This window comes from Orcinus orca, chromosome 2 (genome assembly GCF_937001465.1).
Source record: "Orcinus orca chromosome 2, mOrcOrc1.1, whole genome shotgun sequence".
Lineage (NCBI taxonomy): Eukaryota > Metazoa > Chordata > Mammalia > Artiodactyla > Delphinidae > Orcinus > Orcinus orca.
In genome coordinates, this window is record NC_064560.1 from 69,878,545 (window position 1) to 69,892,460 (window position 13,916).

The 13,916-nt window shown below is 36.8% G+C and overlaps 1 non-coding gene across 1 annotated transcript; it reads left to right on the top strand.

Moving 5' to 3' along the window:
* Positions 1 to 3,394: 3,394 nt before the first annotated feature.
* On the top strand, positions 3,395 to 3,500 carry LOC117202033 (U6 spliceosomal RNA). Its single transcript, XR_004484210.1, has one exon. It is a non-coding gene; the product is annotated as a U6 spliceosomal RNA (small nuclear RNA).
* The last annotated feature ends 10,416 nt before the right edge of the window (positions 3,501 to 13,916 follow it).

Genomic DNA, 13,916 nt, shown 5'->3' on the forward strand with positions numbered 1-13,916 from the left:
GCATGAGCAAACTGACCCATAAAACCTCAGGATCCTAAGTGTTCCAGAAAATTTTAACTTTTTACAGTTTATACTTAGGTTCATTGAGCCTGGCATCCTAAGACAACATCTCTCACATGAGTTATTTTTTTTCCCTTTTCACATATTAAAGCTTGTAGAGCAAAAAGGTGACGGAATTTTTGTGGTTCCTGAGAAAGGCTATGTGTCTTCTCTCCCATGGGATGAAATAGAGATAGATGATGATAGATAGGTAGATAGATAGATAGATGATAAATGGATGATAGAGATAGATGATAGATATAAATATAGATGATATAGATGAGAGTGTATGTATATACATATATATGCATATATATATATATATATATATATATATATATATATATATATATATATAGCTGAAGTGAAAACTTTACCTTCTTAGGCTCAGTAGTTGGAGGCCTACAAATTAAACTCAACTAACAGATAAACAAGAGAAAGAACAGATTTTAACCATGTAAGGGAGTTCACAAAGAAATGTGACTCAAAGAGGGCGGTTGAATTTGGGACTTAAACACCATCTTAAGAGGCGAAGGGAAGGAGGCGAAGGGCATGTAAAATGGGAAGACAAATGACTTGTTAGAGGGGAGAAGGGAGGAATAGCACATGGGAAATCAGATGACTTTTAGGAAAATTAGATGGGCCCTTAGGAGAATAGACAGATGGGAGATAGAATAGTTTTGTGGCAATGTCTGTCTAGGTGTGGTGCCTTTTCATTGTCCCTGATGGTAAGAGTCAACCTTCCTAGTTTGCTCTTTGGCAGGGGATTTAAAACAACTGAGTTCTTTTGGGAAGCTCTGCTTTCAGTCAGATAAAGGAGTTCGTAAAAAAAAAAGAAATCATCTGTTGATTCTCAAATGTCTTCAGCTCCAAATAATTTTTGTGTCACAATGGTATATTCTGTACTCCTTCAATATGTATATACATACACATGTATAGTCGTACGTTTTTGTGAAATTTCACATATCTCCAAAAATTGATGCAAAGACTCCAATTAAGAACCCAAGAACTGTGTTTTCAGGTAAACTATTAGAAGTTTGTCTCTTGCTGCATTTGAAACATCAGGGTGCAGGGTGTGTTTTTCTAGGAGCCCAGTGTCAGTAGCGTGCTCATTGCCAGAATCCGACTCATTTATTTCTGATCCAGCTTTTCTCTGGGAAATGTTTTATTAAGCTAGTCTTTATAGGCTGAAAAATCCTAAAATTTCAGTTGGTTTTCCATTCCCTTAATTCATTACAATAATACATACAAGCTTCTACCCTCCATGTATTTTCATTATCAGATCAAAACAACTGGTTGGAAAAGTGAAAACACATGAAATCATTTGTTTAACTGCATAATAAATAGCTGCCATAACTGACTCAGTATGCATCTACCCAATAAATGCTTGCTGTGAGTTTGTTTTTGTTTGGGCATTTTTATCCCCAAAAGGTCTGCACAACCCAGAGCAGTGGTCCAGCCAAGCAAAGTTAACAGGGACAAGTGGAACATTCCTGGCACAGTGAAGAGAGACTGCAGATTGGTTTTATTTAGTCGAGGCATGAATCACCTGTATGTTACGTAGACTCTATGTTGGGCTGCACCCAGGCAGAAACTGGAGGTTGCTGGACGCGAATCTGGTATAAGAAGTGGGAGGCTTTGATTTGCATTTTTCTAATGATTAGTGATGTTGAACATCCTTTCATGTGTTTGTTGGCAATCTGTATATCTTCTTTGGAGAAATGTCTATTTAGGTCTTCTGCCCATTTTTGGGGTGGGTTGTTTGTTTTTTTGATATTGAACTGCATGAGCTACTTGTGTGTTTTGGAGATGAATCCTTTGTCAGTTGCTTGGTTTGCAAATATTTTCTCCCGTTCTGAGGGTTGTCTTTTCATCTTGTTTATGGTTTCCTTTGCTGTGCAAAAGCTTTTAAGTTTCATTAGATCCCATTTGTTTATTTTTGTTTTTATTTCCATTTCTCTAGGAGGTGGGTCAAAAGGGATCTTGCTGTGATTTATGTCATAGAGTGTTCCACCTATATTTTCCTCTAAGAGTTTTGTAGTGTCTGGCCTTACATTTAGGTCTTTAATCCATTTTGAGTTTATTTTTGTCTATGGTGTTAGGGAGTGTTCTAATTTCGTTCTTTTACATGTAGCTGTCCAGTTTTCCCAGCACCACTTATTGAAGAGCTTGTCTTTTCTCCATTGTATATTCTTGCACCGGTCAGAATGGCCATCATCAAAAAATCTACAAATAGGGACTTCCCTGGTGGTGCAGTGTTTAGGAATCCACCTGCCGATGCAGGGGACACGGGTTCGAGCTCTGGTCCGGGAAGATCCCACATTGCTGCGGAGCAACTAAGCCCATGCACCATAGCTACTGAAGCCTGCGCGCCTAGAGCCCATGGTCCACAACAAGATAAGCCACCACAATGAGAAGCCAGCTCATCGCAATGAAGAGTGGCCCCCACTCGCTGCAACTAGAGAAAACCCTTGCACAGCAAGGAAGAACCAACGCAGCCAAAAATAAAAAAATAAATTAAAAAATTTAAAAAAAATCTACAAACAATAAATGCTGGAGAGGGTGTGGAGAAAGGGAACCCTCTTGCCCTGTTGGTGGGAATGTAAATTGATACAGCCACTGTGGAGAACAGTACGGAGATTCCTTAAAAAACTAAAACTAGAACTACCATACGACCCAGCAATCGCACTACTGGGCATATATACCCTGAGAAAACCATAATTCAAAAAGAGACATGTACCACAATGTTCATTGCAGCACTATTTACAATAGCCAGGACATGGAAACAACCTAAGTGTCCATCGACAGTTGAATGGATAAAGAAGATGTGACACATATATACAATGGAATATTACTCAGCCATAAAAAGCAACAAAATTGAGTTATTTGTAGTGAGGTGGATGGACCTGGAGTCTGTCATACAGAGTGAAGTAAATCAGAAAGAGAAAAACAAATACCATATGCTAACACATATATATGGAATCTAAAAAAAAAAATGGTTCTGAAGAACCAAGGGGCAAGACAGGAATAAAGATGCAGATGTAGAGAATGGACTTCAGGACACGGGGAGGGGGAAGGGGAAGCTGGGTTGAAGTGAGAGAGTGGCATGGATATATATACACTACTAAATGTAAAATAGATAGCTAGTGGGAAGCAGCCTCATAACACAGGGAGATCAGCTCAGTGCTTTGTGACCACCTAGACGGTTGGGCTAGGGAAGGTGGGAGGGAGATGCAAGAGGGAGGGGATTTGAGAATATATGTGTATGTATAGCTTATTCACTTTGTTAAACAGCAAAAACTAACACAACATTGTAAAGCAATTATACTCCAACAAAGATGTTAAAAAAATAAAACATTAAAAAAATAAAAGACTGATGTACTAAAATTGGAATGATACAGAGATTAGCACAGCCCCTGTGAAAGGATGGCATGCAAATTTGTGAAGCGTAAACTGATAAACTATACAATTGTTACCTTATTTAATCTGTGTTTCACTCACTTTCTCTCTTTTACAGCTGTCAATTCTCTAACTCAAAGATGGCAAACATTTTACACGTCCTGAAACAGGCAATTTAAAAGGGGGGATTTAAAAACTCAGAGGGCTGGTTGAGCCCAGATTTGGACTATATCGAAATGAAAACCAGTTCCCTTCCTCCAACTGCCTTTCATTAACATTTGATTGTTATTGGCTTGGGTGACCTCAATGACCTGGAGCTAGAAAGAGAGAGGTTCAAGTCCAAGATTGGGTACTATGGTGGTAATTTACTGTATGTCTGGGCAGCACACTAATCTTCCTGGAGCCCCAATTTCTTCATTTCTAGATTAAAAATAATATCACCCAAATTATCAGATTTTGAATAAAGAATATAAATACTCGACAGTGTCAGGCACACACTCTCTGCTTTTATTAAATTAAGATATATATATATATATGTGTGTGTGTATATATATATATATATATGCAGAAAAGTGCATATATCAAGTGCACAGTTTGATGAATCTTTACTAATTGAATATCATTATGAAACCAGCACCCAGGTCAAGGAACTTGACATTACCAGCGCCCCAGAAGCCTCTCCTGTGCCTCTTTTCATTCTACCCCTCAAGGGTACATGCACGTTTTCTCAAACTTGGCACTATTGGTATTTGGAGCCGGATACTTCTTTGATGCAGAGCAGTGGCAGCGTGATGTTTAGTACCATCCCTGGCTTCTGACAATTAGATGCCTGTAGTACCTCCCAATCCTGCCAAAATATGACAATCAAAAGTGTCTCTAGGGCTTCCCTGGTGGCGCAGTGGTTGAGAGTCCGCCTGCCGATGCAGGGGACACGGGTTCGTGCCCCGGTTCGGGAAGATCCCACATGCCGCGGAGCGGCTGGGCCCGTGAGCCATGGCCGCTGAGCCTGCGCGTCCGGAGCCTGTGCTCCACAACGGGAGAGGCCACAACAGTGAGAGGCCCGCGTACCGCAAAAAAAAAAAAAAAAAAAAAGTGTTTCTAGATATTGTCAAATTTTGGGGGGGTGGGTTGGGGTGAGGCAAAATGTCCCCCAGGTGAGAACCTCTGCTATATACTATTCTTTATACCACTAGGAACTAAGTCCCGAGGTGCGCCTCCTGTGTGAGCTGTCACTTGTTCTCCTCTGTCTTCCCTCCTCTGTGGGGACTCATGCAGTTGAGAGAAACTTCTGAGTACCAACTACTACCAAGTATGTACACTGCCTAGGAGTTCTGAAATCCACATCCTCCTGGGGCCTGGGGCTCCAAATGTCTTCTTTTCCCATTTCTCCCTAGCTCCTACCAATTTTTGCTAGTAGAAGTGTAAATTAGTTCATCCACTCTGGGAAACTGTTGGCAGTATTTATAGGGATTTATTAAGCTGTACATATGTGTACCCTATGACTACCCCAGTTTGAGTATTTACTTAATCATTTACATCTGGCCTTTCCCAAAAAGAGATCTGAAGTAATTTGCAACAGACAACATTAACATATTAATTAACCTGTATATTTTAGTGGAGTAGTACAGCTGAAAATAAGAAAAGTTATTTCCTTGATTTGTACTACAAGAAAGCTGGGGAGTTCAAGATGAAGATTAATATTAGTATTAATTGTTTTGTAATAAACATTCTTGTTTATAATTTGAATCAGATTCCAAATAAGTTCACATATTTCATTGTTAATATATCTCTGAAATCACTTTTAAGCTTGTATGTTTCCAATCTGTATTTTTTGTCTCAATTTATTAAAGAAACTGATTTTTTTGTCCTGTAAATCTTCTGATCATCTGAATTTAAATGATTGCATCCCCATGGTGTCATTTAATATGTTCTCTGTCCTCCTGTTCTCTGTAAATAGTAATTGGAAAGAGGTGTTCTCAGATACAATTTGAAGTATAAGGCCCTGACAATTAGCTTTTTGGATTGTAATGTAAGTGCCTGACATTAAAGGCATCCATTTCAAAGACATTCATCTTGAATGAACACATTGTCAACTAGCCATTATGTAAGGAGCCAGGCCACCCCACCCATGACGTTCTCCTTCCAGAAAGTCCTGGCTGACGTAGATAACTGACCTTTTTGGTGACCCTGCTTTTCCTTTCTTCTACTTTAATTCCCACTCTTATGGTTTAAATTCACCAATAAATAATGAACCCACAAAACCCTAGGCACCCCACCCTTGACCCCAGTAAAGGCACAACTTCAAGGTCCATGCTCTCTCTCTCTCTCTCTCTCTCTCTCTCTCTGTCTCTCTCTCTCCCCCCATGACCTTGTTGTATGGCCCCAGGAATGCTGTGTACCCTCCAGGACCTGTGAGTAATAAATCTTGTTCATTTCAAAGTTCCCTGATGGCTGCTGCTGAGGTGTCTGCAGGATCTTGCAATAAGAATAAGAATCACAAGGGCTGGTCCAGCCACTGCATTCAAAATGTCTATGGGGACTCACGATGGGCCAAGTTGAATGCTCCCAGATATTCCTAGCTGATAGCATTACTATTGATAGGCTGAGACAGAAACAAAATAAGGTTTGATACTTTTTGATGCTATTTCATAGTGCTGCTATACTCTGCCATCAAGAGGCATATAATGTTAGCAATGAATGAAGTCTAGATCCATTACTTCATTAGGACTGCAATATAGGCATATTTTACATTTAATGTTTCTCCTTATTCATCAGCTTATACTTCAAAGAAGGAAATTCAAGTTTTTTCCCCTTTATTTACCAGATTTTAAAATAAAGATTTATTCACATTATCCATTCACATCTAATGTTGATCAATTAGATTTTTTGTCTCTATGAACCAATGGATTTAAACGTTTTTAAATGTTTCAAATTATTGCCATTATTATCCTTATAGACAGTGTCAATGAGGTCTCTTTAAGTTGGCTTCTGATTCCTTTTGACATGATCTTAGTACTTTTTGATAGTTTTCTTGGTATCTGATATGATGAGATGCATGAAACTCATTGTGCACCTACCTTACTGAGGATTTAGAATCAGTCATTTCTCCCAAGAACACTGGGTTTTTTAGTGGGAAATGGTATTTCAAGACCACAGTCTGGGTGCCTTACCAGCATTCTCTAGAGAAAAAGAACCAATAGGATATGTGTGTGTGTGTGTGTGAGTGTGTGTGTGTAAAGATAACAAATTGGCCCACACAATTATGGAGGCTGGTAAGTCTCAAATCCGCAGGGTGAGCCAGCAAGCTGGTGACCTGGAGGACCAATAATGGAGTTCTAGTTCAGAGGCTGGCAGGCTTAAATCCCAGAAAGAATTATGTTTCAGTTCCAGTCTGAAGACAGGAAAAAAGCCCATGTCCCAGTTCAAAGGCACTGAAGTAGAAAATCCTTTCTTACTCAGGGAAGGAGAGGCTTTTTTTTTTTTTTTTCATTCAGGCCTTCAGCAGATTAAATGAGGCCCACCCACATTAGGGAGAGCAATCTGCTTTACACAGTCTACCAGTTTAAAGGTTAATCTTATCACAAAACATCCTCACAGAAACACCCAAAATAATGTTTGATCAAATATCTCGGTGCCCTGTGGCCCAGTCAGATGACATATAAAATTAAGCATCACACGGGGTGCTAAAAGTGCTGAGTACAACTGAGTTTCTCATTGTTTCTAGCTCTTTTCAATACATGATAAATCCATGCTGATACTTCCAGCTACAGGGTTTTTACTTAAATTCTTTAATCTTACTTCTATGTCTTATTTGCCTATATGGAGAATTCCAGTTTTCAATTAAACCTAATGTAAATTAGAATATTACAGAATTAAGCATGCTCTTTATCCCAGAACACAATCACAGCAGTCTCAGAATAACAATACCAGCACTACCACTAATAATATTATTACAGGTAATTATTTATTTATGTAGTTTTTTTGTAGTTCTCCAAATGATTGTCTTTAAGTCACATAGAATTGTTCTTCTCTGGAATTATGCCACCGATTGCATACATATGTAAGTTAATTTGTTTTATTTGTTTTTAGGGATTGCTTTTAAAATTTAATTTGGTTTTATAATTGGTAAAATAGTTACTCTCCTCCAAAGTCAAATCTATGAAGTATTATCACCTTCCCCCCAAAGTAACTTTTTTCTCCTTCCATCACATTAGTTGTATTAAATTTTTTTTAACATAAGCACACACAGACACACACATATGTTAGCATATGTGTTACTTAGAGAATTAGTATCCTACTAAAACACTTTTATCCAACTTACTTTTTACACTGAACAACATGTTCTGGAAAGCACTCCATCGCAGTATATAAATATGATCCTCATTCTGTTTTGCACCTGTGCATATAGCAAGTAATACTTATTTAGTTCTTTCCATTTATTGCTTTTACCATTGACGTTGCAATGAATTGTTTTGCACGTCTTTCTTTATAATTTTACTAGTGTTTCCTCCTAGATGTTGAATTGGTCAAAAGGTAAATATATAGGTAATTTTGCTAGTAACTGCTAAATCCTCTTCTGTAGAGCTTTTCAATTTTACATTCTCGCAAATAAGATTTGAGAATGCTTGTTTCCCCCAGGCTCACCAGCCCAGTAGATTGACAAACTTTTGAATTTTTCCAATCTGATAAGTGAAAAATGATATTTTAATGTAGTTTTAATTTGCATTTCTCTTATTGTGAGAAATGCTTTTCATATGTTGAATATCTATTTGCATTTCTTTTTCTATGAATTTTCTGATCATTTCTCTAACCCATTTTTGTACAGAGATTTTGGTGTTTTTTATATTTTTAGAAATTAATTATATAGGAATATTAACCCTTCATCTGTGATACAAGGTGCAAATACTTTTCCAAGTTTGTCATTTTTTAAACTCTAATTATAATGTCTTTCACCAAAAAAAAATTGTTTTAGTGTTTGTATTTTTTAATAAAATCATTTTATCTATATTTTTCCATATTGTCCCCAGACTTTTAAGGAAGTGTTCCTCATTCACATGTCATAGAAGAACTCACCCATGTTTTTTGTTATTTGCTTTTTGTCTTGTTTTTTAATACTTGATTGATTTTTACTATTATATTTTAAATATCTGTTTTCTACTGGCAAGGTGACTGCTGTTAAAAGTCTGATCAGTCTGATTCTCTACTACGTGTAAATGACTTACTATTTTTCCTTGGAAGTCCAGTAGATTTACTAGAAAAAATGTCTACATGTTGATTTTTCTAGTTCAGTTATCCCAAGTATATTTCAAAATGTAATATCAAGTCAATGTATAGGTTCTGCTGGGGATATCCTAGTAAAATTGCTGAGTCATAGGGTATGCAAATCAAGCTCTAGAAGATACATCCAGTTTCCCGAAGTGGTTGTACCTATTTGCATTTCAAACAGCACTGTAAGAGAGTTCTGGTGGCTCCATATTCTCTTCAACGCTTGATATCTCCACCCATTTCATTTTAAACATCAGACATGTATGCAATTGTATCTCATTGCAGTTTTAATCTGCATTTCTGTGATAGCTAAAGAAGTTAGGCACATTTTTCATATATTTCCTGATAATTTAGATATTCTTTTCTGTCAAGAGTCTATTCAACTCTTTTGCCATTTTTTTCAAAATGAATCATCCTGATTTTCTTTGACTATTTTGTAAAATTTCTTTACACATAATCTGCATATGAATCATTTGTCAGAGATATGTATTGTGAGCATTTCTTCCCCATTTTATGACTTGCCTTTTCAGTGTTTATGACTTGTCAATGGTATCTTTTAACGGAAAGAAGTTCTAAATTTTAATGCAGTATAATTTATTACTTTTTAAATTATCTGTGCTTTTAGTATCTTGCTTAAGAAATTATTTTCTATTCCAAAGTCATGAAGATTTTCTCCCGTGGTTGCCTCTGAAAAGCTTTATTGAATTACCTTCACTCAATCCAGAATTGAGTTTGGTGTACTGTGTGAAATAAGGCTCGTCATGCTTATTTTTTTCTAAGTTGATATGAATTGACATCTCTTTATTCATTTTTACTTAGAATTATTTTCCCTGAACTTTTTCTGTGGGTATATGGGTCAGGATAGCTTCACAGCTATTGTCCTTGCAAAGTAATTAAAAAAAAACATGGCTTTGCAATTTGAGTTCTTCCTCCTCTCTTCTCCTCTCAGCAACTGGTATCTAAACCTTCTCTTTCTTTCCCCTTATTGGTCCCTGTCCCACTCAATTTTGTTTTTTATTCATGGAAATTTCTGACTCACTAGCAGATTTTATTCTGGAAGGAGCTCTTCTATTGGTTTTGAGATTGGAGAGTTCATAGTACCCAGACAGCTCCACCGCCCTCAGAGCTTATCATGCACTCACCTAAAAACTGGAGTGTGCAAAAGTCCTTCTTAGTTTCAGCTACTGTTCTCACATTGCTTGCCCTATGTCTCAGTGTATCAATTGGAAATTTGGGTGTTCTTTCGATGTCAGGTCCATCAGATACCCCATGCTTCCTCTGTTGATACCATGTAGGTTTTAAAACTATCAGTAGTTTGTCTTCACCCATTTATATTTTGGGGTTCATGAGGATGTCATGTAATCTAGTTTGGATGGCTTATGTTTTATGTGAGTTTTGGTTATGCTATTATAATTTCTCTGTGTGTCTTTATGAAATGTTTTGAGAAGATTATTTATATCTATCTATAGATAAAAATAATATATATAATCTTCCATACATATAGATACATGTACACATCTATATATCTGCCTTCATCATATTCCCTGAATTTCTCTCAGTATAATTATAATTTTCATCTTACAGAGCAGGAACAAAGCCATTAGAGAATCATCGTCAAAGCCAGATAGTGGTAATAAGTGGAACAGGACTCGAACCTACATCTATAAAGTCCAACAAGGTTAATACTGTTTTACTTCTGCTATTGTATAGTCTATTTATATTTCTTCTTCTCATTAAAAAATTCCCCTCCTGGCATGTTTCATAAAGTACATAACACCCTAATAGTCTTGTATATGTATATTATTTATAAATAAATGAGGCTACAATTATTGGAGGGCTGTTCAAAATACTTTACCCAGTTTTCACAGTTTAAAAAAAATGTAAAGATCTAGTAACTTAATCACTGTGTGTTAAATTATGTAAAAGCAGGAAGTTTGAGTACTTGTTATAATGAAAGAAAATAAGAATCTTAGAAAACAAAGAATCATTTTCATCTTCTTTATAATAGCCAGTTGTTATAATATGAGGGAAGATGATGAAAATATCCAAGAAATGATAAACAACAGCTTTCATATCATGTATTCTGATGTTGTAGATATCTAAATCTCATATGTAACAGAAAATACACATTACTGAAGTTTCTTATCACATTAGCTGAATTAGAAAAACAACGATTTAGACAGATAAACATTTTGATGAAAATTGACTAAACAGTACATACCAGACTATTTTTCTCCTTTCCTTTACCATTTGTTAAAAGTATAATAAAGTACAGTGAGAATGCCTGAAAGTATAGAGTCTCCTAGAATTTTTAAAAAATCAAAGTCTGATTGATAAGCAGAAATATTCAGTGATGTTTAATTTTGATGCAGTGTCTCCTCTTTAGGTTAAAAATGATACATTGCATTAAAGAGAGTCCTATTGTATTGGTTTCTGTGGCTGCTGTAACAAATAACCATAAATTTAGTGGCTTAAAACAACACAAATTTATCTTACAGTTCTGGAGGTCAGTAGTTTGAAATGATCTCACTTGGGTGAAAATCAAGAGGTCAACGGGGCTGCATTCCCCGGAGCGTCTGGGGAGCGTCTAGGGGAGGATGCGTCTAGGGGAGGAGCGTCTAGGGGAGGATGGTTTCCTTGCCTTTTCCAGCTACTGAAGGCCAATGTACCTTGGCACCTGCCCCCCTTCCTCCATCTTTGAAGCCAGCAATGTTGGGCAGAGTTTTTTCCACTCTGCCATCTTTCTTGTTGTCTTTTCCAAGTCTTTTTTCTACTCTTAAGGACTCACTCTTGTGAATTTTTTGGCCCCAACTGGATAATCCAGGATAATCTCCATATTTCAGGCCAGTTGATTAGTGACTTAATGACATCTGCAATCTTAAATGCCTTTTGCCATGTAGTCTAACATATTTGCAGGTTCTGGAGATGAGGATGTGGACATCCATGGTGGGCCATTAATCTGCCTATCACATCCACTAAGGTTTTCTAATCTAATTTAACCAGTTTGGGTAGGAGTACATTTCCTTTTTTTTCTTGGAGATTTTGTCATACATATTTATTTTCAAAGCAGATTTCCTATACTTGTATGGGTTATACTCATACATTTACACGTGCATGCACACATACACACGTAAACACATTCCTAATTTATTCAGAGCATCACTGAGAAACAATATTGGGTGAAAAAACACATCCTATTTATAATGAGACAACATCCTTAATAACGGCTCAAATGCAGCATGAGCGATATAAGGAACATCAAACTAGGAATCAGAAAATCCATGTTTTTGACCTGAATCTGCCCTTTAATAAACTTTAATGTAAAACATTATTATTAGTAGTAATTAAGCTGTATAGAGAGTCATGGGCATTTATTTAAATATCTCAAATGTATTCTCCATCATTAAAATTCCATTAAGGAACCTCAGGACCAACTAATGCTCAGCTCCAGAGGTAAAGGATGGAAGGAGGATAAACCTACACTAGATTTAACAATTTAGCAGAAAAGAGATGCTTTTATATGGTAGAGCCTGAATAGGAGACTCATCTCAGCTGAGTAAGGGCCAAACTCCAAAACTCGAATTCTTGACGTCGTCACCAATGCTAATTGTTGAAATATTGAATGCAAAATTGCAATACACCCTAACTCAGTTTCTCCACTAAAGTAACAGGATGAAATATTTAAGAATAGAACATAAACACTGGCATAGGGCATAAAATGTTTGCATCGTTTTAAGATCTTGGCATGGGATTAGTCCATTTGGTTCTGTAACAATACACTGCCTCAATGTTCAATGAAAGTGAACGTTGAAACTGATCATTAGATATAGTTCGGGTTTATAGTTCCCCAATTCTCAGTTTCAATTATCCATGTTATACTTGTCTCCTATCATTTCAGAAAATCACAAGTTGCAATTGTAATTACATAATTCTTTTGGAACAAGCTGTCAAAAATAGAGGCTTAAAACTAAAATTTCCAGTCCTTTAAATTGATTGGTTTGGGGAATTTTCTCTCTGGATTTGGGCCATGATTGGATTGAAGTAATTGATCATCTTATTAATAGTATATTTAAATTTTAACTGTAAAGTTGCATTCCTTCTAACTCACACTAGGAAATGATTATGTCAGAACTAGAGACTAAAGCCAGAAATTGTATATTAATAGAAATACCAATTAAGCTGTGAGTTGCAGAGGCAGATTTGAATCTTTGCTCAAACCTAAATACAGCAACAGCAACTCGCAGAATTTCTTTTCTTTCTGAGTCTGTTTTCTATTAATATCAGTGAGCTGCAGAGAACTCAGTCTGCTGAAGAGATATTAGGCGTGCACACTTGGGAATACACATATGCTTTTCAGAAAATAGACAACAGGTCAGGCTAATGAGAAGCATTCACCTGAGGAATTCATCATGTTTTAATAGGTTTGTCGCGTTGACACGAAGGACTTTGTGAGTCATCATTTGCCACAAAGGTGAGTCTCTGCAGTGGATGGCAGTTTTGCATTTTAGGACTTGATGAATGGAAGTTCCACTGTTGGCATCTACCTTGCCACCTACAATCCTTTAGGATGTAAATTTAGCCTGGATTAGTTTTGTAGAGAATTTTTTTTAATGCTGGACCAAGAGAAAAGTTAACTTCCTAGCTGTGTAATCTCACTGTGCCTTGAATTTCTGATTTGTCAAGTGGGGATTTTTTGCGGATAAAAACTAGCAATTTCATGCAGACAAAGCACGGGGGTGGGAGGTGGGGAGAGGGGGAGAGAGAGAGATGCCAGCTGTTTAAACAATTTGGAAAAGTGCAAGGTATTTTTATCATTATTGGAAGCGATACATTTTTTTTTTGCTAATTTAGGATAATCTATGTTTAATATGTAGATTTCTACATTGTGAAATAATTCCAGGTTATATATGAATTTTCATTTTTCTTTAATCCTTTTGACCACATGCCTGTATTTCTTGTTCTGTTAACTTCAGGCAGTGTTTCACCTCCTCTGTATTTACGATCAGAACACCACTGTCCCACCCCCTGCACCGTGCATCTCCCTTGCACCCACCACTCCCTCATACCCGAGATATCCCTTCCTTACTCTCTTGGGTCATATCTACGGGTTCCTGGGCTACATGTCTTTCTCTTTCTTATGCTGCAGTACATAGAGAAATGCCTTTCTAAGAAAGAATATGCAGTATTTGAGCCCTTTACTGTCGGAAAATGTA